Here is a 15039-nt window from a genome sequence, read left to right as displayed (position 1 = left end):
CCATTGACCTATAAAACTGTACTACTAATCTGACAGTCCAAGAGACTGAAAAGGGAGGGAAGGAAATACAATGTGAATCCTGTACCCCAACCTTCCAAACTCCCCTCTCAATCTATTATTCAACAGGAATATAATTATATTGCCAACAAAAAACATGCCCATTACTGTTCAGTATACCCTCAACTATAAACTCATATACGTGTGTTCTATTTTCACCATTGGATTATGAACCAGAGTATTCACAATTGTTCACATTTTGAAGCAGTTTTAAATTTGAACATTAGACTTAAGGATATCACACACAGAATTGTTATTCTGACATCTACCTAAAGAATCAGCTATCAACACTCAAATTTTGTTGCCCCAATAACCAAATATCAATATGAAAAAGAGGAAAAATCAGTTAAGCGTCCAGATGCTTTGTTTATACCAAGTCAAACATCTATATGTTTTAATCAACTTAACTTAGAAAATCATGGGTCAAAGGAATGGTGACTTTGGAGGAATGTGAGCTCTTCAAGGATAGGATTGTTAATGCCTTCCTTTGGGTCTTTGGGGCTGAGCACAGTGCTTGGCACATAATAGTTGTTAATTGATAACAATAATAATAATAAGCTATAATAATGATAAGCTCATTTGTGCTTCTGGTCCCTAAGCATAAAAGGACGTACATGTCCTAAGAGCATTTTCTCAATAAATCCAGTACAGAGGAGGAAAAACAATGAATTGTGACCCTTTAATTCCTACCCAGATTCTTTCACTGGATCATTGATTTCCAGCTGGAAGGGACTATTGTGGCTTTTAATTTCAACCCCCTCATTTTACAGTTGAAGAATCTAGGAACTGGAAGTTAAATGACTTGCCCTGGGACACCAAGGTAGCAAATAACAGAGCTGTGATTTGAACTCAGTGTGATACCAGTGCTGATGTTTTCTCCATCACACTGTATTGCCTTACTAAGAGAATGGCTTATGGGTTTGATTTGAAGAACACCAAGAAGATATCTGGTCCCAAAAATATTTCCCCTACCACTCTATCTCTGCTGTCTTAAGTTCTAACATTTAGATACTCATTCATTTGAGTAACTGTGAAATTATCTGGTGTTCAAAAGCAAGTGCCCCTGAGGAATGGTCAAAGATTAGAATCAAGTCAAATACCACTTCCTACTGGAGACCTTCCATGATTTCTCAATTGTTATTCCAGCCCATTAAAAAATGATTTTTATTTACTTTATGTTTTGGATTGATTTCCTTGTGCACATGTTGGTTTTCCCCAGTAGGATATAAGCCAATCCTTTATAAAAAACTAATTACTTCCCTGACTATACTTCCTCTCCTCTCACTGACTTTTTCACTCCTTGAAATGTGATCTTCTTCCTTACCATTTAACTGAAATCATGCTCTCCAAATCTACCAGTGATCTCCAAAATGGGAAAATCTAATAACTTTTCCTTGGTCTCTTCCTGCTTTTGACATGATCACTATAGCTTCCTACACACTCCTTTCTCTCTGAATTATTATGAGATTCCTTCCTCTTATTTATCCAAATTTGTCTTCCTATTCCTTCTCACTCTCCTTTCATGGATTCTCAATCATGTCATTCTTCTAACTATGGTCATAGCCCTAGGAAATTCCATTCTAGGCCTCTTCTCTCTACTTGGTTATCTTATCCATGCAATGGAATTGGGTTCCCTTATCATCTTTCTGAAAATGACCTCCAGATCTATATATTTAATCCCTGTCTCCCGAGTTCCAAGGGTCATATCACCAGCTGCTTATTAGACATTTCAACCTGAATGGCTTGAACTCATCTTAAACTCAGTACATACAAGAAAAGGAGAGACAGTAATATAAGGATTGAACATGAGATTTCATATAAATGAATATGGTACAAGGAACTCCAAGGCAAAGGAACTTTCTCTATTAATGCAAGTCAATACTTTCTTGATTAATTACAGTCTTAGAAAGTTGCCTATAGAAATGAAAGGTTGAGTGATTTGCCCACAGCTACACAGAGAAGTATCAGATTCAGGTCTAGAGCTCAGATCTTTTTGGCTTCCAGGTCACCTTTCTACCCATTTGGCTGGAAATTCAAACAAGGTCTCTACTACCAAGCTTCTTTATATTTGTCAAGTACTATACCATTCCTCCCTTCAGTTAGATTCAAAATCTTGGAGTCATCCTCACTTCCTCATATTTCTTCATTCCTAATATACAATCTCTTATCAGGCATTGCTGAGTTCCATACACAGAGAGCCTGCCCTCCTCACTCAGATTTATGACTGGAAAGGGAAGGAAAAACCACCATAGTGATGGCAAACAATGCCCAGAAAAAAATATCTTCTGAACACCAAGAAAAACAAGAAGAAGGCAATGAATCTAGAGTAAAAATCCAGACTACAGTAGAAGAGGACATACAAATAAATGCATCTAAACCATCCAAAAAAAAAAAAAGGAAATTGGCCACAAGCTCTTGAAGAATTTAAATCAGAGCTTATCAAAAAGATGGAAGGATTTTGGCAAGAAAATGGGAAATAATTCAAAAAGAAAATAACAGTTTAAAGTACAGAAACTCCCAGAGAGAAACAACTGGAAGCCACAAAAAGCAGGCTAGACCAAACCAAAAAGTAAAATCAAAAGATTATAGCAGAAAACCAGTCCTTAAAGATCAGGATTAGTCAATTGGAAGCCAACAATCTTTCAAAACAGCAAGAATTAATAAAGCAAAGTCAAAAGATGGACAAAATAGAAAAAAACATAAACTATCTCACTGACAAGATGACAGATCAGGAAAACAGATCATGATGAGACAATTTGAGAATCATTGGTCTACCTGAAAAGCCAGAAATAAACAGAAATCTTGACATCATACTATAAGAAATCATCCAAGAAAACTGCACTAATGTTCTTGAACAAGGGGGCAAAATAGACATTGAAAGAGTTCATAAAACACCCTCTACACTAAGTCCTCAAAAGACAACCCCCAGGAAGGTAAATGGCAAATTCAAGAGCTTCCAAGCTAAGGAAAAAAATTTTACAAGAAGCCAAAACAAGACAACTCAGATATTAAGGAGCACCAACCAGGATTACACAAGATTTGGCAGCTTCCACACTAAAGGACTGCAAGGCTTGGAATATGATATTCAGAAAGGCAAGATAATTGGGTCTTCAACCAAGGATCACCTAACCATCAACACTGACTACATACTTCCAGGGGAAAGTATGGCATTCAACAAAATAGAAGATTTCTAAGTATTTGTAAGGAAAAGACTAGAACTAAGTGAAAAGTTTGATATCCAAACACAAAGAGAGAGGAAAGGAGAAAAATGTATTTTATTTAAATTTTCTTCTTTAAGGGTTTCAATAAGATCAAATTGTTTGTATCTATTGGAGCTAAGGAGCGGGTTTTTGCCTGATGCCACCTCTCGAGTCTCTGCAACTTATTGTTTACTACCCTTCTCTGTGATATCTCCATGTGGCTGCCCAAGGTTTGCACTCTTCAGCCTGCTGGGGTTTCAGGTCTAGCTACTCTCAGGGGTAGGTCTTTGGTGGTCTTAGTCAGCTGCCCAGGACCTAGAGGTGCCCCTCGCTTGCTCTAGAGGTGCCCCTTGCTCACTCACTGATTCTAGGGCACTGGCTCTGACTCTGCCTCTCTAGGTAGGGTGGGGAGGGTTGATTAGCTTATGTTTTGGTGGAAGTTATTTCACCCCCTTATAGTGTGGAAATACCCAAATCCCAAGTACCTTCAATGCTGCGCCCTACTGTAGTGTCCCTTCATTCATATTAATTTTTTTTTGGCTTTTTGAGGTAGTCTATATCAGTAGGTGGTGAGGAGAGGAAGAGTCCTGAGTCTACATTGCTGCCATGTTTACCTGTAAGTCCCAGAGTTTTCAATTATTTAAAGAAACAAAAGATAACTCCTATTTGTAACTAAGTGGCATACCAGGTAGAGATCTAGGCTTGAAGTTAATAAAGCCTGAGTTCAAATCTGGCCTCAGTTTCTTGGTCTGAAAAAAAAAAACGTATGCTGATGTTTCCTAAACGATAAAATGGAAATAATGACACATACCTAGAATAATCACTTTGAGGATCAAAAGAGGTAATATTTGTAAAGTGCTTAGCTTCACATCCCCACTATCCAACTCAATACCTCTTTGAATGAATGTGTCTCTGCTTCTCTCCTTTAGTATAATGATATTTTTCTCCCCAATAAAAATTTGCCTCAAATCATAAATAGTAGTCTTCTATCAATGGAATATTTTATATAATGGTGGAGTTCTTGACTTCTTTGTGGGAATGTGGGTGCAGATATTATTGACCCCTTTGACAATCTTGCAAATATTACATACCCCTTGTTGAAATCATGTTTTTAAATCACTGAAATCCACACAAGAAAAGATTAGAAGATAATGAATGCCATGTGGCTGGAGAAGACACAGATTTGATCAGTTGGTACATGGGTCTCAGATAGATACTCTTCATGGACATTGAGGTGTGCTAATATTTAAAGAGTGGGAGAAGAACAGGTTAGAATACCTTTGGGAAATTTGCTTGTGAGCCTGAATTTCTTCCTCAATCAAATCCCCATTTTAAGCAGCAATATTCTTGATAAGGAGTGGTTTAATAGAGTAGCTAGAGATCTGGCCTCTGGCTCAGAAAGTCCTAGGTTCAAGTTTTGATTTGAAGATGTACCAGTTGCTTGACCTTGAGAAAGCTATTTAACCTCTCAGTCAACTGTTATACAATTCCCTAAGGCTACAAGTTGCAGAGAACGTGTTGCATTTAGAGGTTAGTGAAAATAAAAATGTATTTTTTTTTACATCCAAGTTCACTATCAAAAAATCTCTCTATTCCCCTTCTCCCTGTGCGAAGTCTATGGACCCAAGATTAGAAACCCTATTTGACTAGATCCAGCTGAGATGAGTTGCTTTGTTCATTCTATAATTCAATGGATTTGGTATCTCATCAATGCATATATACTTTTAATGCCCTCCCCCCCACCCCCCACAAAGGACCCGCACATTCTCTTTCAAATTGTGTGACTTCTCTTCATAGCCTGTGAATCCTCCACGGGGGTTCCACCTAACATGCTGAGTGCCTTTCTCTTTATATCTTGACAATCAATGGATATTAATAGAGTACTGGAGTCAAGGATGTGCTGGAACCAGCTCAAACTGGCTCATAAGAGCTAATGTGGAATTGATCAACTTTATAAATTAGTCTTGATTTATTATTTTGTTGATTTGTAGACTTAAGAAAGTCATGGAAAATGTGGACCATGTATATATAAACTTAAAAGTGTACAATGTATAATTTTTTTTTCTCCTAGAGACAAGACAGCTCATAGGGTCATCCTTTTTTTTTTTTAAGTTCATGATCTGATCATCTTCTTTTTCACTCTCTGATGATATCTTTTTTGCCATTTCTGTTTTGGGTTAGAGATGTATCACAGCTATCCATATATACAATGCAACTCTCGATTGCCTTTTGGGAGGCTTTAAAGGTTAATTCTTTAAAGAATAGTATTTCATACCTCACTATAATTGGAAGGTGGCTTTTGTTTAGATTTTGGTTTTTTGGTTGTACGTGTGATTTTATTGGTAATTCTCATTGAAGAAATTCCCTCAATTAAAGCTTTTCATCATCTCTACACACCGTAGTTTAAAAAAGTTGTATTGGCATCGAAAGGTGAAGTAGCTTGCCAAGGTCATGAAACTGCTACATTTTAGAGATAAAGTTTGAATCTAGAACTTTCTGGCCTGGGGCCAGATATGTAACCACCCTACCCAGCCACCTCCCCTCCAGAATATTGCTACTTAAAAAAAAGGGATTTGTTTAGGGAGTAAAATTTAGGGTTACTAAAGCACTGCAAATTTCCCAAAGGTGATCCAACCTGTACTACTGACACTGTTAATTTCTTCATGCAGCCCTGAACAGTATCTTTCTGAGACTTATGCACCAACCAATCAAATCTATGTATTCTCCAGCCACAGGCCTTCTTTATCATCTTGGCTTTTCCAGTATGGAATGTTAGATCAAACTCTTCTGAATAAATATGGATCTCATTTAAGAGGTTCTATAGTGTCCTGGGAATTTATTTAATCAGCCTAATATTATCTGCACACAAAATTCCACAATACATACTAGTCTCATATGAAGGAATTCTTAAAATATTTTCTACAGTTTTAACACTCTCTCTATTGAGTAGTAGATAAAGCAAGCAAAACTTTCAATGATTTTTATTTTGTGGACCAGTAGCCAAATAAGCCAAACCTTTCTTTTTCTCTTAGTAACAACTCTAAGACAGTAGGGCAAAGGCTAGGTAAACAGTGGTTAAGTGACTTTCCCAGGGTCAGATAGCTAGGAAGTTTCTGAGGCCAGTTTTGGACCTAGGTCCTCAAGACTCCAAGCCTGATGCTTTATCCACTATGCTACCTACTTGCCCCCAGATAAATAGGTTCATTGAAAAGGTAAACAATCTGAAAACTGGAGAGTATGAAAACTCCCTGATGATATTGTTATAGTCTTGTGAAGTTTTCCAGGGCAATGAGAGATTAAGTAAGTCTTCCATGGCCATTCAGGTTATATGTGTTTGCTGAGGCAACACTTGAATCCAGGTCCTCTTAAGCCCAAGTTTGATTCAGATTCTATGACTGTTCTTCCTGTCACCAAACAAATATGAAACAAATAAATATTGCTATATGTCAGATGATAAATGTAATAGTGTCAGTATACTCTGTTAATTTTACAAACTTTTTTCTAGCTATTAGTCCTAATGGGAAAAAATAGGCAATGTTAAATAAACTATTTCCAAAATTAATGTGAATCTATCCAAGTTTAATAAAAAATAAATATATAATAATGTAATAAATATCATCTATAATAAAGTAATAAGTAATTAATATAGACTAATAAAATAATCTTCATCATAGTGTAATAAATAATAACAAGCCAATTTAAAGATCAAGGTAAGAAAGAAATATTATTTCTTGAAAAGTGTTGCAAACTAAGGTGGGTCTTTGGAATACCCATTGACAATAATTGGCATTTATATACTGCTTTAAAGTTTGCAAAGCAGTTTCCTTACATGCAGAGAAATTAAGTGACTTGATCATAATCACATTATCTGAACTACAGGTCCAGCACTCTTATCTTATATACCATGTGTCCTCTTTAGAGAGGGTTAACCTGACTCACAATGGTTTACTGTGGTCAGCAGTTATTCTGGAAGGAGCAGAAGGCATATGGGTTCTGGGATTAAAGAAGCTTTTATTTCCACTCATAGGAACCTAGTCAGGAGTGGGTAGGGAATAAAGAGTAAGGGAGAGATAAAGAATCTCTAAGGGGGAAATTCAAAGAGGAAAACTAAATGGTGAAAGATAAGATGGAAAGTAGCTAGGGGAACATAGATCAAGCTTCCTCAATTTTGAGCAATAGTCAAATACTGAATCAAATAAATCTGAGCAGGACTGGGCAGTCAATCAAATCAATTCAACAAACAATTACTAAGCATTTACAATGTGTGAAGGACCCTGTGAAGTGAGAAGAAAGACAAATAAGACAGTGCCTGCCCTCAGGGAGTTTACAATTTAATAACTTTAGAAACCAGAGCTTGACTAGAGTCAAAGTCAAGGGTGAATTAGTAACACTGATAATATTGAAGAAAATTAAGTAAAAATCTGACCATCAATATAAGCAGATGTATTTTGGCTAACTTGAACATCATGGCTACCATATACCTCTCATGATCTCCAAGGGTCAGTACCCTACTAGATTTAGAACCTGACAAAGAGCTTATTTCCATTTCTCTCCTCAAGTCTCCTTAGTATTCACCCAAAAATATGATGGCAAAATATCATCTGTTAAATTACTTTTTCAATAGTAGATGATTTATAGTTGATTAGGTAATTAAATCAAATACAAGTGGCTGAAAGTAAATCTATTTTTATCATCCCTGTAAATTAAAAGTTCCGCATCATAAAAAATCATGACCATCTTGAAAATGACTAGCCAAGTGCTTTTTATAGGCAAGCAGGATTTATTGTCAATTAACGTATTGAACTGTGTAGTCAGCATAACCCTGTGCTCAAGACTTTTTAAATTATTGGCTTCCGCTATCAAGCTGCTCCATATCACAGTAATGAAATGTATCTAGCTATTCACATATTGAACAATTCCTTAGGTTGGGTTTATATCTCACTATAACAACATTTCATTTTATTATTATCTCCAATCCTCTGTAATGAATACAAATACATTCCTTTTTTCCATCATGGGTTTATCAATTTCCATTGATTTGCCTGTAATGAATACAGTCAGGAAAAGAAAGGCAGAGAGATCATATCCATTAAAGTGTCTTTAACTTCAAAAGTTTTTTGGTGGCATTGTTTAATTAAAAAGAAAAGAAAGTCATCAGCAAACTAATTAAAGAGAGACATAACTTTAGGTCCTGCTTATGAACAAGAAGTCAATAATTATTATGGTGGGGATGGTGGAGCGATAGAATATTTGCAATTGCATTGTTCCTCAGCCAGCTCACACATTTTTAAATGATTAATTCTTATGAAGCATTTACATTGCATAGAGATGATTCTCTATTACCTAACCATCATGCACCACATTTTTCTCAGTCAATAAAGGTCAACTGATGCAATAAAAATCAAAGTGGGTTTATGGTAGTAAGTTCAACTTTTATAACTACCTTTGGATTAAGCCTGGGTGCACGTATACACACAGATAGCCCATTCCATAAGCAATGAAATATGCTCATAAATAAACACACATAAACAATCATCACTTAAACCATCAAAATGCTGCATGTTAATCTCCATTTCCTTCTCTCCATACAAAATAAAGAAGAATGTCTGTGGTTGAGTTGAGCATATATTCCCATGGGATCCCTGGGAGAAAAAAAGAGGAACTGCCATACAGTGATAGTTGATCTAAAGGAAGACCAATTTGGTCCATATGAAAACAGAGCCTCTATCTTCTGTCAAACCCTGACTTTGAACAGTTGAAAATTCAGTGATTAAGTTAGTATCATAAGACCCTAGAGTTAAAACTAGAAGGGACCATTAGAGGTAACCAAAGCCAACTACTTCATTTATGCATATAAGAAAAATGATTCTGAGAGAGGTTACATCAGCACTTACTGAAGGTGCCTCAACCAGAGTCTGAGGCAGGTATTAAACTCGGGTCTTCCTAACTCCGGTGGAAAAGAAAACTGAAGCAAGTTTTGGACTCTCTGCCAATCAGGTAGAACAAACAGCAGCTGGAATGTTAGAGAGAAGATATTGATAAGAATGTCAGTTGGTGGGGGGAGGGGAACTTGGAGTAACAGTTGGTCTCATGACTCTCTCTTTCTGGCCCTCAAACTGGAAGAAGCCTCTCTCCCTGTCTCTGGATAGAAGTCTCTCTATTCCTGGATTTCCCCAACTGTGTGCTCTACCTGGATCCCTATGATCCTGTTGTCAAATGAAAGGATTTAAGGGGAACTGTTTGAACTGTTAGTCTTTAGGGATGTCAGCCCGAAGAGCCAGGCCCAACCAGCTCTAAAGGTCAAAACATTTTCTTCCTCTTCCTGTCTACTTCTAAAGACTTTGGACTTAAGGAAACTAGCATATATTAGTTTAGACAGGAATAAAAGAAACCCTCCACCAGCCTTCCAGGCCTGACCTCAGCTCAAAAGCTGAGAGAGACTCAAATCTAATCAAGGAAAATCTCAATTCCCTCTTCCCTGATACCTCCCCAATCCAAATTTGTTATTAAAATTCATCTTTATTTAAAGAACTGCAGTCAGATAAGAGGACTGTCATTTCAGGGAAACCTAGAGAGAGCAGAACCCAAGGACAGCCATTCAACCATAAACGGTCCTAATCAGAACCCTGCCGGGCAACCTTGATCTGGGGGAAGGCTTGTCCCTCAGTGGGGTCTGTGTTACCTGCTCTGGATATCTTCAACATCAATCAATAGAGAAGATATCTCCTCAGGCTATCATAGGTGGCTCATTTCTTGGGATCCTCATTTTACAAAGATAGCCTCTCAGTAGGGGGTATCTCCTTTTACCTCACCAGCAGCCATATTCTCTCTCTCCCTTCAATTCCTCCATTACCTGTTACAAAACCTTTATCCCCAGTACCCTCTTCAATCTTCAACAACATTCCCTACAATCCCTTTAACTATTAAAGTTTTGGTAGAGCCAGCTAGGTTTTCCAGTCTATTTTGCCAAGAATTTGGGACAAAGAAGGAAGTTGGAGGTGTCAGAGAATTTTCACAGAGATTGGGTCTACATACATTTCAAAAGCCTGTGTGACTATGGAAAGTAGCCATTTTGAGAGCAGTGTTGAGTGCAACTAATCTACCTAGCAACACAACAGCCAATAAGAAACATTCCTTCTGAAGGGAGGATTTGACTCTTAAAGGGCCAAACTTAAAAACATTTTTTCTTTTGCCAAAGGCTTTTTGAAATACAAGATGGCAAAGAAATTATTACTTGCCATGGGTTATCTAGCCTTAATTGGACATTTCTTTTATATGGTCTACAACTTAGTTTTTGTCATGATCCCAGATTATATTTATTTTCTGCTTAACATCTATGAAAGTTTTCAGTGGCTGAAGATTAGTGCAGATCATTTGATTTCATTCATTCCTACATATGCTGGAACATTATTCTCCTTAATCCAATTATACTAAGCCATAAAAAAGGCAGCATCTAATTAATGGGGAAAAAAGCAAAAGACAAGGAAATGGCTGTGATGATTTTAGCAATGAGGGATAGGATGATACAGCTAAAGGAAATGATTAAGCAACTAACTGAGGAGAAACAAAGTTTCAAAGATATTAACACACAACAAGATATGCCTAAAATAACAATGTAACTAAGCAAGAAAAGACAGATGGGGCTGAAGGGGGAATACCAATATTGCCACTAAGAGGTCAAATGAGCCAAAAACCAGACAGCAGCATAATTCATATTAAAACACAAAAGCCATTTACAGCAGCAAACCTTGAAAGTCTGAAAAAATGGATGCCTTCCTGGTTTTCAGAACCTGTGCGATGTTTGAAAGAATTTAAAAGAGCAATTAAGCTTTATGATCCAAATTTCCAGGACACTAAAGACCAAAACAGGGATATGATAGCAGATCCACAAGAAGGAACAAACACACAAGAACCAAATTTATCAACACATAACACAGAGTTACAGCGTACTCCTGGGCCAGAGCTAGCAAAAGACTTGGGGAATATAGAAATTACTGAGCAAGAGTCAGAGCAAGACACAAATCACACAGAACTACTATATATATATATATATATATAATGATATTTGACTCAGAAAGCAAGGAAGACCAAGAACCTTATGAATATATCAAACTTTACAATCAAGATCAAAAAGCTTTATAAGAGTGGGAGACACCTGATTGCATTAACAACTCAAATCAAGAAAAAAAATCCTGACAAAAAAAGTTAGTGCAGGGAACAGAATACACAAACTCATTAGAAGAAATGATTGCAGCACTGAGAATCAAGAATTATCAAGAACTTTATGAAAAGTTTGAGGTTGAGAAAGAAGACACTGAATTAGAAGTAGAATAAAATTATATACCTAATAGAAAACAGAGGAAGAAGCAAACAATGTAATGATCCTATCACATCTTCCTTTATCTGACTTAGAATTTCTCAGAAACCAGACTGTCAATTAACAAAATATATACAAGCTTTACAAACAAGAATAGTAGAGTTGCATGAAATGGGCTTGATAGAACAAATAGTACCCCTGGATTACAATTTGCACAACATCAAACCAGGAGATAAAGTATACATAAATTATGTCAATAGAAAATTAACTATAGACATAAAATGGACTGGACCACATGAAGTATTGCTTACTACCCCAACAGCTATAAAAAATTTCAGGGAAAGACTCATGGTTCCTCTGTTCTCACATAAAACTAGAAAAATCCACTATCACTGTAACAGATATAGAAGATGAAGATAGCTACACAAAAGTTAATGCTGTGAAATGAAAACAAGAAATGAAAACAAAAACTGATTAACAGAAAAAATATACCACAAAAAAGCAATAGTGACACATCATGTTCAAGATAATAATATCCCAGCAGTCAAGCATACCACAATGATGAGAAGAAGACAACTTTCCAGTCCAGAAAAAAAGTATCCCAGAGGAAAAGATTTTAAAAACCAGCCCAGAGGAAAAGATTTTAAAGCATCCCAGAGGAAAACATCAATAAAGCTGCTAGAGGGAAGAAACAAAGATAAAAAGCTGAAATGGACAGTTAAGTTTGAACTTTGTAAATTTGTTTATATAAGAAAAGGACAGATGGAAAACGATACTTATATGTAAGACTGAGTGTGGTGAAATAATAAAAGAAAATGAATTTCACATATTAGGAAATAGCATGTAACATTACATAACTTGGAAGAAAGAAGAGATCCATCAGTCAACATGAGGAATAGAAATCTGAAGAAATTTGATAAGTATTAATTCAACACAACACTATTAGGCACAAAACATAAAATCACAAACTGACATATATTGGGAGACCTCATGTAAATAAACAAGTGTCTGAAATTGTATTTATGCAAAATATAAATATATATATGGTTAGTTCCATAAGGTCTTAGGCAAATAGAAAGATCAATGGATATTTCTATTTGACTGACATCAAGATTAGGGAACTATGTATATTACTGTATTATATGTAAATAATGTAAATACTATAATTAAGTTAATAACAGTGTCTTTAAATATTTAGCATAGCATGTATATATGTTGTACATTAATTTAGGTTACAGATTAGGTATTTAGAGATTAGTTATAATAAGTAGGGAATAGATTAGAGTAAGTGAAGTTAAACAGCATAAATAGTTATACTTAGAAATAGACTTAAGCTTCATTTGCAGATAGTAAAGTTTTAATTGTTTATTGCAAATCTGATGCTGAAATTGCATTTAATGGAAACATATATAGATGAAATAGTTTGCAAATAATTATAGATTTATAAACTAGGAAAAAAGTTAGTATTAGTTTAATTTAGCAAGAGTATTATTAGCAATAAGATTCAAATTTCTTTGCAATTGTTTTGTTCAAGCATTTATTGTACTGAATTTATTGTATAACCATAAAACTACCATTACCCAAACTTTCCTGCATAGAATTTTTTAGAGTAGATAAAGTTAGCATAGAATAGTGATAGAGTAATTGAGGGAAGTTTATTATTTGTGGGGGGGACTAGTTAGAAATTAGATTTACTAGCTTGGTAAGTATAATAAAAATAAGTGACCTTGGGAAGATCACAACAAAAAAAAGGGAGGATGATTGTGGAAAAGAAAACTGAAGCAAGTTTCAGACTCTCTGCCAATCAGGTGGAACAAACAACAGCTGGAATATTAGAAAGAAGATATTGACAAGACTGACAGTTGGTGGGGGAGGGGGACTTGAAGTGACAGTGGGTCTTGTGATTCTCTCTTCCTGGCCCTCTGACTGGAAGGAGCCTCTCTCCCTGTCTTGGGATAGAAGTTCCCCTACTCCTGGATTTCCCCAACTTTGTGCTCTACTTGGACTCCTGTGATCATGTCATCGAACAAAAGGATTTAAGGGGAGCTGTTTGAACTGTAAGGCTGGTCTTTAGAGGTGTCAGCCCAAAGAGCCAGGCCCAACCAGCTCTGAATATCAGAACCTCATCTTCCTCTTGCTGTCTACTTCTAAAGACTTTGAACTTAAGAAAACTAGCATAGATTAGCTTAGACAGGAATAAAGGAAACCCTCTACCAGTCTTTGAGGCCTGGCCTCAGCTCAAAAGCTGAGAGAGACTCAAAACCAATCTAGGGAAATCATGATTCCCTCTTCCCTGATACCTTCCCAATCCAAACATGTTATTAAAATTCATCTTTATTTAAAGAACTTCAGTCAGATAAGAGGACTGTCATTTCAGGGAAACAGAGGGAGCAGAACCTAAGAACAGCCATTCAACCATAAACGGTCCTAATCAGACCCCTACTGGGTAACCTTGTTCCAGCGGGGAGGCTTGTCCCTTAGCGGGGTTCATGCTTAACTACTCTGGATTATCTTCAACATCAATCAATAGAGAAGATGTCCCCTCAGGCTATCATAGGTGACACATTTCTTGGAAATACCATTTTTCAAAGATAGCCTCTCAGCAGGGGGTATTCCCATTTTACCTCACTGGCCGTTATATTCTCTCTCTCCCTTCAACTCCTCCATTACCTGTTATAAAACCTTCTTTATCTCCTGTCCCTCCTGTATTCCCCAAAATCCCTTTAAATATTACACTCTGCATTCCAAAGTTGTATCTAGGATGCCACTTAGTGACCTCAACCTAGCCACATCCTCTTACTATACCTTTTTCCTTCAATCCAAGTCATAGAATCCTAGATTTTTAGATTTGAAGAAATTTTAGAGATCATTGAGTGCACCCCACTTATGTGTTGGAGAATATAGCCTATTTATTTTTAGTGAAGGTTGGGAGAGAGATAATTAAATATACTACTACCCAAGCCACTTCTGGATAAAAAGCACAAATCATTTCTAGATACAGGGTCAAAATTATACTGTGGGAAGAGCAATGAGTTTGAAATCAGAGAACCTGGGTTTAAATTCTGGCTCTTCTATTTATTTGTATAAGGCACTCCTCATTATTCTTCTCATATCCAATCACGTGACAAGTTCTATAGATTCTGCTTCTGCAACATCCTTCCTATATGCCTCCCTTTTCTTTGATGTTGTCACCATCCTGGTACAGGTCTTTCTCACCTCACAGTCAGTCCATTGCAAGACTTTGCAATGCCCCAGGTCTCTCCCCTACCCTCAACTCAGCTGTCAAATTGATCTTCCTAAAGTTTAAGTCTCACCCTCACTGCCCCCCACCATTACTGCCCGTTCAATACTTTCCAGTGGCTCTCTTTTGTTTCTATGATGAAATATAAAATGTTATTTAGGTTTTGAAACTCTTAATGGCTTAGTCCATTTCTACTATTCTAGTTTCTTGCTTCAATCTACATT

The sequence above is a fragment of the Monodelphis domestica genome, chromosome 7, assembly GCF_027887165.1.
Source record: "Monodelphis domestica isolate mMonDom1 chromosome 7, mMonDom1.pri, whole genome shotgun sequence".
Taxonomy (NCBI): Eukaryota; Metazoa; Chordata; class Mammalia; order Didelphimorphia; family Didelphidae; genus Monodelphis; species Monodelphis domestica.
This window is presented reverse-complemented; position numbering follows the sequence as displayed.